Source organism: Lathyrus oleraceus, chromosome 1 (genome assembly GCF_024323335.1).
Source record: "Lathyrus oleraceus cultivar Zhongwan6 chromosome 1, CAAS_Psat_ZW6_1.0, whole genome shotgun sequence".
In the NCBI taxonomy this organism is placed as follows: Eukaryota; Viridiplantae; Streptophyta; class Magnoliopsida; order Fabales; family Fabaceae; genus Lathyrus; species Lathyrus oleraceus.
Genome location: NC_066579.1, coordinates 281,923,714 through 281,936,923, shown reverse-complemented (window position 1 = coordinate 281,936,923; position 13,210 = coordinate 281,923,714). Strand labels below are relative to the sequence as shown.

At 39.6% G+C, this 13,210-nt stretch overlaps 1 non-coding gene across 1 annotated transcript; it reads right to left on the bottom strand.

Annotated features, from left to right (window-relative positions):
- Positions 1-375: 375 nt before the first annotated feature.
- LOC127117172 (small nucleolar RNA R71) lies at positions 376-482 on the bottom strand. Its single transcript, XR_007801930.1, has one exon. It is a non-coding gene; the product is annotated as a small nucleolar RNA R71 (small nucleolar RNA).
- Positions 483-13,210: the final 12,728 nt, after the last annotated feature.

The window sequence follows — 13,210 nt, the reverse complement described above, 5'->3', positions numbered from 1 at the left end:
GGCAGAACCAGCTCGTGCTCTTCGAGATTACGCCGCTCCATCGCAAGATGAGACGCATTCGAGTATTGCTCCACCCGCAATCGAAGCAAACAACTTCGAACTTAAGCCTTCGCTGCTACAGGCAGTGCAACATAATCAATTCTCTGGAAATCCTACCGAGGATCCAAACCTTCATTTATCCGTATTTGTCCAATACGCTGATACTGTTAAAGCTAATGGTGTCACTTCAGAGGCAATTCGACTTCGTCTCTTTCCTTTCTCGTTAAGAGATAAAGCTAGAAGATGGCTTCAGTCTCTTCCTTCCAACTCAGTCACCACATGGAACGAGTTGAAGAAAGTCTTTCTGCCCGATATTTTCCTCCAAGCAAAACAGCTATGTTGAGAGCCCAGATAAATGGATTTAAACAGAAAGATAACGAGTCTCTTTTCGAAGCATGGGAAAGATACAAAGACATGATGAGACTTTGTCCACACCATGGTTTAGAGGACTGGTTAGTAATTCATACCTTCTATAATGGTCTCTTGTACAACACAAGATTAACAATAGACGCCGCCGCAGGTGGTGCGCTTATGGATAAACCTTTTGTCGATGCTTATCAACTTATCGAAAGCATGGCCCAAAACCATTATCAGTGGGGAAGCGACCAAACAATGGTAGAAAAACCTCAAACGAAAAGTGGCATGTACGAGATAAGTAGCCTTGATCATGTTAATGCAAAAGTGGAAGCTCTTGCTCAGAAAATTGAAAGTTTGAATGTATCACCTCTAGTTACCGTGGTTGCCGCAACTCAAAATTGCAAAGTCTGTGGAATCCAAGGTCACACTCCTGCAGATTGTCAACTCCTAACAGGAATCCAAGCAGAATAAGTGAATTATGCTCAAGGAAATCCCTACTCGCATACCTATAACTCTAACTGGAAGAACCATCCTAATTTTTCATATAAGAGTAATAATGCTTTATACGCACCAGGACAAGCTCCCAATCAAGCCCCAGCTATACCTCCGGGATATGTAAAGCTGATCCCATCTACACCTAACAATAACGTTCCTAGGAAATCCAACTTGGAAGTCATGATGGAGAACTTCATAGCTTCTCAAAAGCAAACCAATAAAGATTTCTTAAACCAGAATGTACACACTAGCGAACAAATTAAACAACTAGCAAGTAAAGTAGATGGCCTGGCTACCCATAACAAAATGCTGGAAACACAAATCTCACAAGTAGCTCAACAACAAACGCCTACTGCTGCCCCAACTAGTACATTTCCTGGACAGCCCCAACCTAACCCGAAAAGCCACGCTCATGCAATCATATTAAGAAGTGGAACGGAAGTAGAAGGACTGTCTGATCCAAGGATGGAAAACCAAAACTCTAAAAAGTCAACTGAGGAAGAAAGTAAACCTAAGGAAAAGGAAGAGGGTAATAAGGAAACCGTAGAAAAGAAAGAACCTTATGTACCTCCACCACCTTATAAACCACCTATCCCTTACCCTCAAAGGCTTATTAAAACCAAAGACGCGGGTCAATTTAAAAAATTTGTTGACTTACTGAAACAATTAAACGTCACAATTCCGTTTACAGAAGCTATTACGCAGATGCCCTCGTATGCTAAGTTCTTAAAAGAAATTCTTTCTAATAAAAGGAAACTTGAAGATAGCGAAACCGTTACACTCACTGCTGAATGTAGCGCCATAATCCAGAATATGCCTCCAAAACTTAAGGATCCTGGTAGTTTCTCTATACCCTCTCACATAGGAAAATTTATCATAGATAAAGCCTTATGCGATTTAGGGGCCGATATCAGTGTTATGCCTTTATCCATATGCAAGAAACTGGAAATGGGAGAATTAAGACCAACTAAAATGTTTGTGCAACTAGCAGATCGTTCTGTTAGATATCCTGTAGGGATTCTTGAAAACATTCCAGTGCGCATAGGTCAATTCTACATTCCAACCGATTTTATAATTATAGACATTAGAGAAGATGAAGTTACACCCATTATATTGGGAAGACCATTCTTAGCAACCGCCGGTGCTATCATAGACGTAAAACGAGGACGACTCACTTTCGAAGTAGGAGAAGAGAAAATTGAGTTCATTCTCTCCCAATTTTTGAAAGCACCTGCAATAGAAGACACATGTTACTTCATGGATATCATCGATGAATGCATAAAAGAAACAGAGTTAGAAAATGACAAATTGTCTAACTATCGTGTAGAAGACAAACTTAACCAATGTTTAGCAATAACACCTGACCCTACGCAATGTCTTAAGAAACCAACCCTCGACCTGAAAACACTTCCCAAAAATCTGAGATATGAATTCCTAGACTTAGAACTTGAACGACCAGTAATAGTTAATGCAGACCTAGGAAAACTCGAAACCGAAAAACTCCTACATATCTTAAGAAAATATCCAACCGCACTAGGATACAACATCACCGATCTTAAAGGGATAAGTCCTTCTATTTGTATGCATCGTATCATGCTAGAAGAAGACTGTAAAACCTCTAGGGAACATCAGAGGAGACTAAACCCAATCCTGAGTGAGGTAGTGAAGAAGGAAGTAACAAAGTTATTAGAAGCAGGTATCATATATCCTATATCTGATAGCAAATGGGTTAGTCCTGTACACGTAGTACCAAAGAAAGGAGGTATAATAATTATTGAAAATGAAAAAGGAGAAACTATAACCAAACGAATCGAATCGGGATGGAGAATGTGCATTGACTATAGGAAACTAAACAAAGCAACCCGAAAAGATCATTTCCCTTTACCATTCATAGACCAGATGTTAGAACGATTAGCAAAACATTCTCATTTCTGCTATCTAGACGGTTATTCAGGCTTCTTTCAAATACCAATTCACCCTGATGACCAAGAAAAGACAACATTCACATGTCCTTTTGGTACCTTCGCTTATCGACGAATGTCGTTTGGCTTGTGCAATGCTCCCGCAACCTTTCAAAGGTGCATGATGGCAATATTCGCCGATTTTCTCGAAAATATGATGGAAGTATTTATGGACGATTTTTCCGTATGCGGACAAAGCTTTGAAGAATGTCTTGAAAACCTAGAAAGAGTTCTAGAGCGATGTGTAAAAGTAAACCTAGTACTTAATTGGGAAAAATATCACTTTATGGTACAAGAAGGAATTGTTTTAGGACACATCATATCAAATAGAGGAATTGAAGTAGACAAAGCCAAAATAGAAGTAATCGAAAACCTCCAACCTCCGAAAACTGTGAGAGAAATACGAAGCTTCTTAGGACACGCCGGTTTTTACTGACGATTCATTAAAGATTTCTCTAAAATAACTAAACCTTTGACCGGATTATTAATGAAAGATGTTGAATTCATCTTTGACAATAAATGTTTAGAAGCATTTCAAACGCTTAAACAAGCATTGATCTCCGCACCAATAATGCAGACCCCGGATTGGAATGAACCATTCGAAATAATGTGTGACGCAAGTGATTACGCCGTAGGCGCTGTTTTAGGACAACGAAAGGATAAAAAACTTCACGTCATATATTACGCAAGTAGAACTCTAGATGAAGCACAAATGAATTACGCCACGACCGAGAAAGAACTTTTAGCAGTAGTATTTGCACTAGATAAATTTCGTTCTTACTTGGTCGGAGCTAAAATAATCGTTTACACCGACCACGCTGCCATTAAGTACCTCTTAACAAAAAAGGATGCTAAACCTAGACTCCTAAGGTGGATCTTGTTGCTACAAGAATTCGATCTGGAAATCAAAGGTAAAAAAGGAACTGAAAACGTAGTAGCAGATCACCTCTCTAGACTCGAAAACCTGGAACCGGAAAGAACATCGATCAACGATGATTTCTCGTACGATAAACTTATAGCTACTTTGGAAGAAAATAAAGCTGATAAACAGGTAGAGACCACCTTGGCTATATGTGTTACACCATGGTACGCTGACTTCATCAATTATTTAGCTGCCGGAATAGTTCCACCTAATTTAGCTTACCAACAAAAGAAACGATTCTTCCATGACATAAAACATTATTACTGGGATGGCCCTTTACTTTTCAAAAGAGGCCCCGATGGTATTTTCCGTCGGTATATACCTGAAGAAGAGATAGAAAATATAATCCAACACTGTCACTCCGCTCCTTATGGTGGACATGCAAGTACATCCAAGACCTGCTCCAAAATCCTACAAGCCAGTCTTTATTGGCCAAACATATGGAAGGATGTGCATGCGGCTATCAAGAAATGTGATAGATGTCAACGCACAGGAAACATATCTAGACGTGACGAGATGCCACAAAAGGGCATTTTGGAAGTAGAGATTTTCGATGTATGGGGAATAGATTTCATGGGACCTTTTCTACCTTCTTTCGGTAACAAGTACATACTCGTAGCGGTTGACTACGTATCAAAATGGATTGAAGCTATAGCTTCTCTAACAAACGACACACGAGTAGTAACTAGACTCTTTAAGAATATAATATTTCTGAGATTTGGTGTCCCAAGAATAATAGTCAGTGATGGTGGATCGTATTTCATATCTAAGATACTCGAAAAACTACTATTTAAGTATGGTGTAAGACATAGAGTAGCGACACCTTACCATCCTCAAACCAGTGGACAAGTGGAGGTGTCTAACAGAGAAATCAAACAAATATTGGAAAAAACAGTAGCCACCTCAAGGAAAGACTGGTCATCGAAACTACCAGAAGCTTTATGGGCATATCGAACCGCTTACAAAACTCCCATAGGGAAATCCCCATTTAAGCTTATTTATGGAAAATCTTGCCACCTCCCGGTAGAATTAGAACATAAGGCCTACTGGGCTATTAAAAATCTAAATTTAAACTATAAGGCCGCTGGTGCAAATCGAATTCTTGACATAAACGAATTAGAGGAACTTCGACAAGACGCCTACGAAAATGCCAGAATCTACAAAGAAAGAACGAAAAAATGGCATGATAAACGTATATCCAGAAAAATCTTCAAACAAGGCGATATAGTCCTTTTGTTCAACTCTAGACTTAAGTTATTCCCAGGAAAACTACGTTCTAGATGGTCAGGCCCTTTCCAAATCACCAATGTCTTTCCAAGTGGAGCTGTGGAAATTAAAGGAAAATCTATAGAACCATTTATCGTAAACGGGCAGCGTCTAAAACATTATCATTATGCAGAGAACAATGAAGATTCACAAGTCCTGCACTTAGACGAAATGCCTCCAGAAGTTATAGATTATATTTGATAGTTTTTATGTCGAGCTTGCGACATTAAACAAAGCGCTTCGTGGGAGACAACCCACAAATATTTTTATTTTTATTTCTTCTTTAATTATTCTTTTAAATTTTATTTAGTATTCGTTCTTAATTTATTTTAACTTATAAGTTATTTTTCTTCTTTTCTTCTTTCGGCATTTGGCCAAATCCTGACTAAAACTCTTGTTTTTCGTTTCTCTAGCTAACACTAACCTGATGGGACAAATTGATCGTATGGGTATCAAATTCAGAGGGAAAGCTCAGAAACAAAAGTTTGAGGAACTAGCAGAGAGAGAGATGCTACCTAGTTTGTATGCTGATGATTGGGCAATGACTGCCCTTGGACTAAGAGAGAGTGTCTTGTATTTGCTGAGTCAAATAGGGTGGGAAACCACTCCTATCCGAAGACAATTCGTCACTTACCAGAGACTAACGCTAGAATTCCTTAGCTCCCTGACCTATCTACCCAGCCATGGAAAAGGAATAAGCAGAGGTTTCATTCAGTTCAGAATGTTCAACATGGAGTATCAATTTAACATTCAAGATTTTACCAACCTTTTAGATTTCCCTACCTCTTTTGATACATTCACAGTGAGCCAAGAAGACCTTTTTGAATATAGAGAACTTGAACATTTTTGGGGAAATTTGACTGGAAATGACGACCCCGAGGAACATGAGTTTCTTTCTGGAAACATACATAACCCGACCTTTCGTTATTTCCATAAGATCCTGGCCCACACCCTTTTTGGGAAGAAGTCAAATATTACTACAGTATCACGTGATGAACTCTTCATCATGTTTTGTGCTTCCCAGAACCGTCCTGTGAATGGTGCCACTTTTATGTTGGCAAACTTTGACCGCCTTATCCAAGATGAACGAGCACCAATTCAAATAGGCGGATTGATAACCATGATTGGTAATGCTATCGGATTACGTCAACCTATGCTTGACCTAAGCCCTTTCTGTGGCATTGCGACTATGAGTATACCTTTCCTCTTCAACATTATGTTTATAGCAAACCTCGGGCCTGAAGAGTTTGAGCTTATAATTAACAACCAAGTTCTTTGCCTATTCACCTTGCCTAGTCCGAGGACTAGTGTTCATAACCGCAATAGCTGGCTCTACAACCTGAATGGAATACCCTCTCCTGCTAGATCTACTGAATCCATCCAGGACTATGAGATTTGTGACGACCAGATCCCTTATGCTGAGTCTGACCCTCAGACACCATCTGTTTATTACGATATTGACCCTCCTCCTCAACCTATCCCGACCGAAGAGTCGGCAATACCCGATCCTAGACATCTTATGCCCGGAGATAATTATAACACCATCATTCAAGCCTTGATGTCAGAACAAGACGCCCTCAGAGAAGAGTTAGCTAACATGGGACAAGAATTTCTGGGATACATGAGAAGTATGACAAATCAATTCCACGAGTTGCTAAACCGTGTTAACTCCTTTGCTCCTCCAGCCAGAGATCATGCAAGTGGCTAGAAGTTGTTTTTCTTAGTTACTTAGTTTTAGTTTAGGCTATTTATTAATTTTGTTTCACATTATTTTAATATTAGTATTTTGTTTTCTTTCGCATGTTTGCTTTTGTTTTCCAATGTTACATTATGATTATTTTACGAAGCTATTGCATTGTTGGTTTATTTTATTTTGATCTATGCAATTTCTATTACAAATAATGATATCCACTATATGCTAATAATTACTATGCCTGTTAAAGAAATACATATATTATGGTAGTAGAATAGCATGCAAGACAATTTAAAAGCATTACAATAGCAAAATAAAATAAGCATAAGCAAAAAAAAATATAAATAAAATATAATAATAAAAACAAATTATGAAGCACCCACGCAAGCAGTGACCGTTGCAAGCTGACTGTGTGACGAGCGTCACACTAGCCATCACGATCGTCACACCAAGTGCCTGTGACGCTCGTAACACCCCTATCACGAGCGTGACACCTTCAGACTAGGTGAACGTTAGTAACCGTTGGAGACACGAGCGTTACACCACCCCACTTTTTACCTTCCCCATTCATTCACCCATTTACTCACATTTACCCACATTTATTTATTTTTCACCCACTCCCTTTCCCACTTCCAAATTTTTTCCTATAAATACCCACCATACCTTTCTTCATATACCACAAACCATTCTATAAAATACATTTCATTTTCTTACCTTCTACTTCTTTCAACCCACTTATAAGTATGGCGGGAAACCAAGAATTCAGAAATATCATCTTCCGATCCGAAGATGATAATTATCAAAGGGAGCAGTTCGAGCGTTTCCAACAGCGAGGTGTCCTATCTACCAGGTATCCTGATTTAAATTGTTTACAAGAATTAGGATTACTTCAAGGTATCCAATGGATGCTCCGCCTTGCTGATTTAACCTTTCTATGCACTCATAATCAACCTACCTACCCATCTCTCACCTTAGAATTTTTAAGTTCTTATTCGTACAACACTCCCACCGGTGAAGACGAGTACTTAACCGGTACCGCAACCTTCCGCATGTTCAACACCGAATACTCACTATCCCAGGATCAGATGAGTGCCATGCTACAGTTCCCTGTAGGAGACCGAGTCCACCCAAGAATCCCTCCGAACTCCCAGTGGCAAATAAACGCCTTCGACCTCTTTAGGAAAATATCCGGTGTGGAAACCGATAATTGGGATACACTACTTGCTTCCCATTGTAACACCTCAAAATTTGCCCTCCTCTCTTGGGACTATCATAACATATATTACATATCATTTTTAGGTCATTAGGCATTGCATATTGCATATCATGTGGTTACATTGTGCAAGCCATTCTCCCAAGTCTTGATCAGAAGATGGAGAAGTCGAAGTGCAAGCCTAGGGTTTTACTGACTAGTCATGGCCATCTGAGGATTGGGCTGTGAATTAGGGTTTTATGGTTCTCCAAGGATATTGGTCTTCATCTTGATTGTATTGATACATCATCATCATCATGGTTGGATGTCATCAGAAGATTGAAGAAGATTCCTTGAGATTAGGGTTTTGACCACTGGTCAACCCTAATCAGTTGCATTGGGCCAATCAAGGCTGGATCAGGAGATGGGGTTTATGATGGTTATGGGGTTCATTTTGTGATTATATTGTGCTAATTGAGGCTAGGGTTTCACCCTTGAGCCATTTCAGTTGGAGATTGGGGTTCAGTTTGATCTATGCATTGCCAGATTCATCCGTCAGTTGAAAAGTCAACTGTGGTCAACTGTACCTGATCTGATGGATTTGGAGGTGGAAATGAGTCGAAGACACTTCATTCATGTTGGAACAAGTGTTGAATGACATCTCAAAGCTTAAGAATGAAGAAAATCAAGTCAGGACAAAAACTGCCAAAAATAGAAAGTGACTTGTAACTGAAGTTTCCAAAAATGGAAAGTTTTGGACCTCAAAGCCACGTGTCCAAGGAAGCTTCAAATGAAAATTTGTTCAACATGAAAGTTGTAGATCTTGTTCTCACCTTTCCAAAAAGTCCAAGAACTTGAAAATCCAATGTATGGTTGGAAAGTTATGGCTCAGTGAATTTCAAAAATGACCCGTAATCAGGAGGCCATAATTACCACATACTTTGTCAAAATTGCAAGTTCTTTATATGCACAAACTCCATTTGACATGTACTTTCATGGTGCATAATTGGATTTGTCCAAAAATGGCCAAGGAAAAAAGTCACTTTTCAACTGGACAACTGAATTGGACCAGGGGCAAAATTGTCCAACTGTCAAAATATTTGGAATTTTGAGATGGGACTTTTTCCAACACCTCAGGAATGGCATTTAGAATGTGTTTGAATCCTCATTTCATGGCTAGGCTTTGCAAATTGAGTTTTGGTTTGAAAAGTGCAATGGTTGAAATTGGACATTATGCCATCAAAGGGTGAAATTGCAAAATACATGACCAATTGAAATGAGAATTGTTTCTACACATTACATATGGTATTTTGGACTTGTTGGAACCAAATTTGAGCTGGCATGTGCTGTCATGTGGAAGTTACAATTATGCCCTCACTTGTTAATAACCAATTTCACTTAACATTTCCAAATTGCTAATTATGTGATTAGAGCTTGGATTAAGTGCACATATATATTCATAATCATTGGTTAATCATAACAGAAATCACACTTCCCCAAATTGGATCTCAAAACCTCTCACATTCATCAAAATCTCAAGAACACTCCAAATGCAAAACTTCATCAATCTTCCTCAATCTTGAACCAATTCGTGAAATTCTTTTTGCATTCACTTCCTCTAATTATCTTCTCGGACTGTTTTGGGAGATTGCAAGGAAAAGTGCATCGAATCTCGACTGTTGCATATGGAGCATCAATGGTGAAATGCGAATTTCATGCTCTAGAGACCGTAGCAATTGATTCTGAACACATCATTCAACTTCCTAAAGCTATTGGCGCAACTGTTTGAGGAGGAAGAGCACGGATTCGCGCTGTTTGCACGCTGCCATATCCAGGTTTGGAAAATTCGAATCTCACTATTTGATCCATGCTTATATGCGTTAGAAAGATCACGTTACGTAGGTTATGGTGATAGTCTTAGTTTTGTAAACGATTGCCTGTAGCGCGCGAAATCCAGTTTTGAAGTTGTGAGTTCAAACCCTAACTCGCACGATTCGCACGATTTAGGAACAAATAGGACATATGGAGTTTGTATTTGGATTGTAGAGGTTGAGACGGTTCGAATGACTATAGCCTTGTGCGTTTTGGTGTTGGTTTGAAATTTGTGTGTTCTTCGTGTGGCTGTGAGGAAGACGATGAGAGTGCTGCGCGAATTGGTGTTTGATCCAATTTTCCATTTGAAATTTCAAATTACATGTTTCCCTCCCGCGCCAAATTAATTACAAAATTGCCATTGGTCTTTTTAATTAATTTGTTTAATTATTAAAAAATTCATAAGGACATGAAATAATTCATAAAAAATAGGAGAAAATTCAGAAAATTGTGAGGAATTTTTCCTTGACTTTGTTGACTTGTGTAGAATTTTTTTGACCTATTGGTCAAAGTTGTGCTTGGTAATAATATTATTTGGCCTAGGGTTTTTCCACATGTATCCATTTTTGCTACACTTTGCCAATTGATTCATGAAATGCACATATTGTAAAATAAATTCTTGGCAATTTTTGTGATGATTGTTGACTGGCTGAGGTTTATTTCCATGTAAATTTCATGCATTTTTGATACCTGGTCATGTAGTTATGAATTTTGGAAGTTAGGTGTGACAATTTGTGTCACACCTCTTGATGTCAATTTGCTGGGATTATTTGAGTGACCTATACATGTTGAAATTGATTGAAATTTTGCATGATGCTTAGTTAACATGTTAGGAAGCTATGAGAATTTTTGTGGAATTTTACATTGCATTTTCAATTTGATCATGATTTTTCATCTCTGTTGGTCACAATTGCAAGCTCATATGATACATGTTGGTAGATTGATTGAGAAATGCTCACATTATATTGTATGATCATGAAATCTGGCATGCTTGTAATAGACACATGTTAGGACCTCCCTGTTTTGGTCTCATCCATTTATTTTTTGTTTTCATTGAGATATGATTTTTTTAAGTGGATGTATGCATTGATGTTGTGGTTTGAAGCATGAAATTGTGACTGTTTTTGTTGATTTTCATTGACATGGTTCCATTTGCCCAATTAAGCTCAAATTTGACATGGCATACCTGGATTAGCCCCTGTTTAGGTGTATTTAATTTGAGAATTTTTGGATTTATTTTGATGTGGATTTGAATGCAATAGTTCTGTTTGTATGCTTGGTGCTTCATTTGAACTAGTTTGCCTTATTTTGTGCATAGCATGAACATGATGAATGATATAAACATGAGTCCAAGGATGTTTGCTCTTGTTTGACATTAATTTGAGTTTGGTTGGTGAATACCTTGCTGTTTAGGAGTTTTTATTGCCTTTGGACCCTAGGCTTAGCCTAGTGGTCTAGTTGCTAATATTTGCTTGATTTTTCAGGATCAAAAGCATAATGCACATGGAGAATGATTCAAATCAATTTTAATTGATGTTGTTGATGTTTGTACACTAACATAACATTGTTTTGTAGGTGATGAAGCTTAGGCTTAAGCTTTGAGCTTGCTTTGTTGTGCATTGCTTTGTATAGTTTGATTGATTGAACACTTGCTGTTTGGTTTTGTCTGTCTGATTACTAACTGTGTTTGATTGTTTCCAGGTACTTTAGTTGCTCAGTTCCTTGTGAACTTTTGCTTTGCGTTGCTTAAGCAACTTGCATTGAGGTAGGTCCTCTTGACTTCATGTAGTCTGGAGACCCGGCTGTTACCGGGCCGGGCAAATAAATGTCTGAAGTCCTCCTTAAGAGGCAATGATTGTGGTTGTTTATTTTTAAGCCCAAGCAGGTGAAAGTCCTTTAAATAAGGCAATTGGTGGAAGGTAGGGGTATGCAGCCTACCCCCCACTATTCAGTGAGTCTTCTCCTTGCTCCCATTACATGGTTGTAGCATTGAGATCAAAAGCCCAAGATCCTGTGCAGTGCACATTGAGTCAGAGTCATCGAGTATAGAAGGGTTCCCCTATTCTGGACCCATGCTCATTTGTCAGCTCTCCCTGGTTAGGGATAAGAGCTGTGAGGTCTGATCCTCACTTCATCCCATCATCTGCTTCACCTTAGCCTCGTAATGGCAAGGTTAAGAGCAAACACAGCCTGTACAGACGATTGCTTAGGCAGTCAAACCTGATTGATTGAGCCCCCTTGTTTGGCTATAGTGCGTGTTATGTGGATATCTGATTGACATGCTTGTTTGAGATACCTGTTCTCATTTGATGATATATGATTGTATGCTTGTGTGCTAGCTTCTTTCCTGGTTAGGTTAGTTTGCTTATGCAAGTAGGATAGAAAACCGAACTTAGGGTTAACGATGCATGACAACATTAGGCTCGAGTCTCAGCTCCCTAGTTGTGTATCTTTCCCCGGTTTCTGGTTAGCAATTTATTCCCTTTCAGGGGAACTACATCGCCCTGATCCTCGTGCCAGACGAGGTATGTAGGCAGGTGGTCGCGCGAGACCACTCCGGGCAACCTTTTTCTTTTTTGCGTGTGTTTACTTGCTATCTGGTTGTATGTTTGGGTTCGGATGCCGACGTAAGCCCAGTGATTGGCTGTCGGGCTCCACGTTTGCCCTTTCGTGCGTGTTTTGGTTCGGATGCCGACGTAAGCCCAGTGATTGGCTGTCGGGCTCCACGTTTGCCCTTTCGAGTGTGTTTTGGTTCGGATGCCGACGTAATTCCATCCAGTGGTTGTCGGGCTCCATGTTTGCCCTTTTGAGTGTGTTTTGGTCCGGATGCCGACGTAATTCCATCAATTGGTTGTCGGGCTCCATGTTTGCCACCCTTGCTTGTTTGTGTTGTTTTGTGTTGTTTGGCGTGCGTAAGCCGAACTACAGTGGCTCTGATTCTTGTTCCAGACAAGATATGTAGGCATAAGGTGCGATACCTTATCGAGCTCGTTCCTCTTAACCCCACCTGCGTTCCTGTGTGTGTGTGTGTGATGTTTAGCAACCTTTTCTTTATTCTAGGACGTGGATCCCTAGGAGTACCTAGGACGTGAGGGGTGCTAATACCTTCCCCTCGCGTAACCGACTCCCGAACCTTTTCTCTCTGGTCGCGAGACCATGTCTTTCCAGGTTTCTCTGAGCGTTTCCTTTCCCTATCTTGGGATAAATAACGTTTAGTGGCGGCTCTGTGTGTGTTTTATTTTGAGCTTCGCCGGTTGATTTTTCGCAGGATGCGACAGCTGGCGACTCTGCTGGGGACCCCTGATGTAGACCTATGCTGGTCCATCGTCCCTAAGCGAGTCCTTCCTAGCGTTTTAGGATTAGTTTAGGTTGCTTGCTTATGTGTTATTTATTGCATTTACTATTCTAACCAG